This window comes from Petaurus breviceps, unplaced genomic scaffold (assembly GCF_028583685.1).
Source record: "Petaurus breviceps papuanus isolate PSGF00001 unplaced genomic scaffold, PetGlider_PUasm1.0 126, whole genome shotgun sequence".
NCBI classification, from domain to species: domain Eukaryota; kingdom Metazoa; phylum Chordata; class Mammalia; order Diprotodontia; family Petauridae; genus Petaurus; species Petaurus breviceps.
In genome coordinates this window covers 4,774,738-4,781,198 of record NW_027185655.1, presented here as the reverse complement: position 1 = coordinate 4,781,198, position 6,461 = coordinate 4,774,738, and the positions used below count along the sequence as shown (strand labels likewise).

Here is a 6,461-nt window from a genome sequence, read left to right as displayed (position 1 = left end):
CACACACACACACACACACACACACACACACACACACACACACACACACACACACAACTGGCCATGTAACCTTGGGCAAGTTACTTAACCCCAATTGCTTTAAAAAAAAAAAAAGACAAAACCAAAACTATATAAAAAAAAAAACCTTTTTATATACATAAAGTCAGATTTATATGATTGGAAAATTTTTAATTGTTCATGGGTAGGCCAAGCCAATGTAATCAAAGTGACAATTGTACCTAAATTAATCTACTTACTCACTGCCATTTCAATTAAATTGCCAAAATTATTCTATTAAGCTATAAAACAATAATAAAAAAATCATTTGAAAGAACAAAATTCAAGATATCAGAGGAATTAATTAAAAATGTAAAGGAAGGGGGTCTAGCAGTACCAGATCTTAAACTGTATTATAAGGTAGTAATGATCAAAACTATTTGCTATTGGCTAAGAAATAGAAAGATGGATCAGTGGAACTGGGATATACAGTATACAATAGAAAATTATTGTAGTAAGTTCAAGTTTAATAAATACAAAGTTCTAAGTTTCTTTGTTTTAAGACTGATTGCAAGTTTATTTGATGAAATCAGAGAGCAAATAGGCAAAAGAGGACCCATGGTGGGGGTTGAAAGCAAGGATGTTGGTAACCCTGAAAATGTAGTTAGTTGCTTCAGACGCAAGAGGATAATTTTTACACTGAGAAAGTTGGGGGGTTCTTTGTGGAAAGTGGAGTTGTTCTCAGCCATTCAGCACCATGCAGACTGGCTCTTCATAATTGATATAACCGTTGCTCTCTTTGTGCCCTGCCACCAACACTTCCACTTCTTCCTTTGTCATATTCTCACCCAGGGTGATGAGGACATGTCATATTTCAAGCCCCACGACTGTGCCATTCACTTCCTTATCAAATACCCAAAGCCCTTCTACATAGTCTTCATATGTGCCCTGGTCCTTATTCATTGCTATGGTCTTCAGCATTGGCAGAAAGTGTTCAAAGTCCAGTACCTTCACATTCATATCATCACTCTTGGGATTGCTAAGACCTTGAGCACTTCAGCTCATTGGTAGGGTTCTGGCCCAGGACTTGCATAATGTCCCCAGACTGGTTGTATAGGATCTTTCCATCCCTTGTTCATTCAAACAGCTGGAAGGCCTCCTTGAGCTCTGCTGTTTGATTCTCTGTGAAGTCACACATCCTGGCTGTGCAGTTTGCTAGCTCATATTGCTGCTCAGATCTAAGATTTGGGGGTAAGGATTCACTATTTGGGAAGGAAGGAAGGAAGGAAGGAAGGAAGGAAGGAAGGAAGGAAGGAAGGAAGGAAGGAAGGAAGGAAGGAAGGGAGGAAGGAAGGAAGGAAGGAAGGAAGGAAGGAAGGAAGGAAGGAAGGAAGGAAGGAATTGCTTGGGAAACTGGAAAACAGCCTGGCAGAAACTAAGTATAGGCCAATATCTTGTACCATTTACCAAGAAAAGGTCAAAATGGAGACATGGCTTAGCACTAAAGGAAGATATGAAAAGTAAATTAGAAGAGCATGGAACCTATTACCTATCAGACTTAGGGAGAAGAGAACAATTTAAGAATAAACAAGAGATAGCACTGTGGGATGTAAAATGGATAATTTTGGTTACATTAAGTTAAAAAGGTTTTGTACAAATAAAACCAATGTAGCTAAGATGAGAAGAAAAGAAGAAGTTATCCAAAATTTTTAATAACCAGTTTCTGAGAATAAAACCTCATATCTCAAAGAAATGGAAAAATGAACCAAACTTATAAGATATGAGTCATACCCCAACTGATAAGTGATCAAAGGATATGAACAGGCAGGTTTGGGGAGAAGAAATGAAAATTATATATAATCATGTGAAAAATGCTCTAAGTTTTACTGATTAAAGAAATGCAAATTAAAACAAATATGAGACATCAAACCTATTGGATTGACTAAAATGATTGGGGGAAATGACGAATGTTAGAGGATATGTGGAAAAATCAGGACACTAATATACTGTTAGCAGAATTGTGAACTGATAGAACCGTTCTGGAGAGCAATCTGTAATTATGCCCAAAGCATTATAAAATTGTGTATACCATTTAACCCAAAAATACCACTATTAGGTCTGTTTCCCAAGGTAATTAGGAAAAAAGGAAAAGAATTTATATGTTCTAAAATATTTGTAACAGTTCTCTTGGTAGTGGCAAAGAATTGGAACTGGAGTATATGCACATCTAATGGCGAACACCTGAACAAGTGGTGGTATATGATGGTGATGGAATACTACTGTGCTGTAAGAAATGAAAAACAGGTTGGTTTTAGAAAAGAATGGGAAGACTTACATGAACTAAAGCATAGCAAAATGAGAAGAACCAAGAGGATGTTATAAACATTCTCTTGTAAAGCAATATTGTTTGCAAAGTAACTATGAATGACTAAGCTATTTTGAATTATATGATCATTTGAATCAACTACAAAGACCTGTGAAGGAAACTGTTATCCACCTCCAGAGAAAGAACTGTAATAAGTGGGCATATGTATTGTATGGTTTCACATATACATATGTATACTCATATAAATGCATACGCATAAAGATATAGACACGTATGTATCTATGTATGTATACACATATATGTACGCTTATTTGCACACAAAAACAAACACATAAAATGTTGGCCTTCTCTAAGGCAGGAATAGGATGGAAGGAGAGAGACAATTCAGTACTCAAGATGTAACAAAATAAATCACAAAAAGAAGAGGCATTATGATTAACTTTGCCACTGTGTCCCGAGAACCATGGGACCTTTCCAACAGATACCCAGAAGAAACCTTACATATGTCTTCTCATTCTCATCAGAATGTGAGCTCCTCAGAAAAAGAGGCTGAATTATTTTTCCATTTCTATTTCCAGTGCTTTACACAGGATAAGCATCTCATAAGTGCTTAATTCATTCATCCAATTGAGGAGAGTCCACTGAATCCACCTTCAAGGCATTTATCTGAATGAACTTCTGCATAACCACACCACCATTGTATACTTATGAGACTGACTTTTTGTAACCCAAGGGAACAGTTCCATATCAGTCCCTGTTAAAGGTCATCTTGTTACATTTAACCTGACATTCAAGCCTGCCAAGTTGATTATACAACTTGACTTTGTCATCTAATATATAAGGTCTCCATCTCAGCTTCACATCATCTGAAATTTCATGAGTCTCATCAATGGCTTTAGCTAAGTGATTGATAAAAATATTGAATAGCACAGGACCAAGAACAAGTCCCTGGGTCAATTCTCCACAAGACCTCCTTTAAAGTTGATATTGTCTTCTTACATCTGATCATTCAACTGGCTCTGAATTCACCTAGCCCACATTTATTTAATCTGTTCACAAGAATAATGTAATGGACTTTGTGAAAAAGCTTTGCTGAATATCAGACATGTAGCTTTCACAATTATGTACATGTATGTTGTAGTTATATAAATAAAGACTTCTTGCGATGGTGATGATGATGGTTGGTGTATGCTTAATTTTTATAAAATATTTGACAATTTTTATCTTATTTTATTCTCAAAATAATCCTGGGAAGTAAGTGCTAATATTTGCTTCATTTTGTTTTATTTTATTTTAGAGGTCTCCTTTATAAAATGCTTTATTGACTTCTGGTTTACATTATTAATTTCTGCAAGATTTTGAGTTACAAATTTTCTCCCCATTTTCCCCTACCCCCCCAAATAGCAATCCCACTGGATATACCTTCCAATTTGCTCTCTCCCATATCTTACTCCCATTCCCCCTCCAATTTTCCAGTAGGGCACGGTGGATCTCTATGCCCCAGTGCCTGTATATCTTATTTCTCAGTTACATGTAAAATAATATTAATAATGGTGTATATATATATATGTATATATTAAACATTTGATTTTAAAACTTTGAATTCCAGATTCATTCCCTTCCTCTCTTGTCACCCACCCCTTACTGGGAAGATAAGCAATTCAATATAGGTTGTACATGTGTAGCTATGCAAAACGTTTCCATAGTGGATATATTGTAAAAGACTGACTATATTTCCCTCCATCCTATCCCAACTCCCACTTGTTCTATTCTCTACTTTGATCCTGTCCCTTTTCAAAAGTGGGTGCTTCCAACTTCCCTCCCCCCCAGCCTGCCCTCTCTTCCATCATCCCCCCTCTTATCCCCTTATCCCCTACACACCTGTAGGGGGAGATACCCGATTTAGTGTGTATATCATTCCCTCCTTAAGCCAAATTCAATGAGAATAAGGTTGGCCCATTCCCTTTTGCCTTCCTGTTCTTTCCCTCCATTGTAATCATTTTCCCTTGCCTCTTCTATATGAGATAGTTTACCCCATTCTGTCTCCCTCCATCTCCTTTCATTATATTCCTCTCTCAGTCTTAATTTCACCTTTTAAGTATCATTTCTTCCCATCAAATTGGTCCTGTGCCCTCTATCTATGTATACCTGTGCACATATATACACACACTCACATATGTATTCATACACCCATATACCCTCCTATATAGACATATATATGTATATATATATATGCATTTCTATTCCCTTCAAATATTTTCATACTGAGAAAAGTTTCATCAGTTACAATTATCATTTTTCTATGTAGGGATGTAAATAGTTCAACTTTGAGAAGTTCCTTATGATTTCTTTTCCCTGTTTACCTTCTTATGCTTCTCTTCCTTCTTATATCTGAATGTTAAATTTTCCATTCAACTCTGGCTTTTTCATCAAGAATGCTTGAAAATCCTCTATTCCAGTGAATGACCATATTTTCTCCTCAAACATGATACTCAGTTTTGCTGGGTAGGTGATTCTTGGTTTTAATCCCAGCTCCTTTGCCCTCCAGAATATCATATTCCAAGCCCTTTGATCCCTCAGTGTAGAAGCTGCCAGATCCTGGGTTATTCTGATTGTGTTTCCACAATATTCAAATTGTTTCTTCCTGGCTGATTGTAATATTTTCTCCTTGATCTGAGAACTCCAGAACATGGCTATAATATTCCTAGGAGTTTTCTTTTGGGGATCTTTTTCAGGAGGTAATCAGTGGATTCTTTCAACCTCTTTTTTGCCTTCTGGTTCTAATACATCAGGGCAATTTTCCTTGAGAATTTCTTGGAGGATGATTTCTAGGTTCTTTTTTTTGATCATGGCTTTCAGGTAGTCCAATAATTTTTAAATTATCTCTCCTGGATCTATTTTCCAAGTCACTGGTTTTCCCAATGAGATATTTCACATTGCCTTCTATTTTTTCATTTGTTTGGATCTGTTTAATAGTATCTTGATTTCTCATAAAGTCACTAGCTTCCATTTGGTGCAATCTAATTCTAAAAGAATGATTATCTTCAGTGAGCTTTTGAGATTCATTTTCTATCTGGCAAATTCAGCTTTTTAAATCATTCTTCTCCTCACTGCCTTTTTGATCCTCTTAGCCATTTGAGTTAGTCTATTTAGTCTGTTTTTAAGGTGTTATTTTCTTCAGTCAGGTTGTTGATTCTTATTTCATAATTTTCTTGCATCGTTTTCATTTTGCTTCTGAATTTTTCCTCCACTTCTCTTATTTGGTTTTCAAAATCCTTCTTAAGCTCCTCTATGGCCTGTAACCAGCTTGTATTTTTCTTGGAAGCTTTTAGTGCAGGAATTCTGACTTTGTTGTCTTCCTCCTGTTCCATGCTTTGATCCTCTTTGTCCCCAAAATAAGAGCCTAAAGTTGAATTGCTCTGCTTGCTTTGCTTGCTCATGTTGCCACTCAATTACTTGACTTTTGAACTTTTTGCCACAGTAGGACTCTGCTACCAGACAGGGGACCTTCATCCCAAACACTGGGGTTTTCTCAGCTGCTGGCACTGTTAGCTAGGTGCCCTGTCTGAGACTCCACACACTCTAGCAAGCTGGTCATGCAACCCAGGATCACCACCCTAGACAGCAATCCAGATCCAATCAGGTTAAAGCAAGAGCTATTACCCCTCAGACTGGTTGCTTGGTCCCCCTACAAATCTGCAAGCCAGAGCTGAAGCTGCCACATGGCAGCAGCTGCACACCCGCAGTGCCTCAGTGGCTTCTCCCTCCAGGGGGTAAAGGCCAACCACACTCCCAAACCACCAGATCCCAAAGTCCACACTGCACTGACCTCTCATTTTGTCCTTAGCAATTATGTGTAGATAATTCTGAAAAGCGCCACAGCTGCTGGTAATCTGAAGTCCCTCCAGCTGGCAGCTGGTCAGGGCACCCTGAGGCTAAAACCTTGGGCTCTTGTGGGGCTGGGTTTGGCTCCCAGAGTGCTGTGCTGACTGGTTCCTGCCAGCCTGTTGTAGCAGCAAGCACCCCAAGCGTCCTCAGGGTTTGCCGCCACCACAGGTTCTTGGATCTGCTTTGTTAAAGGAAAGCAACTCAAAATGGGTTAACAAGCTTACTTTAATCAGTCAGACATATATCATTT

General features: G+C 37.9%; 1 pseudogene; it reads right to left on the bottom strand.

The window, feature by feature from the left end:
- Positions 1-738: 738 nt before the first annotated feature.
- Positions 739-1,195, bottom strand: LOC138169446 (myosin light polypeptide 6-like; annotated as a pseudogene).
- Positions 1,196-6,461: the final 5,266 nt, after the last annotated feature.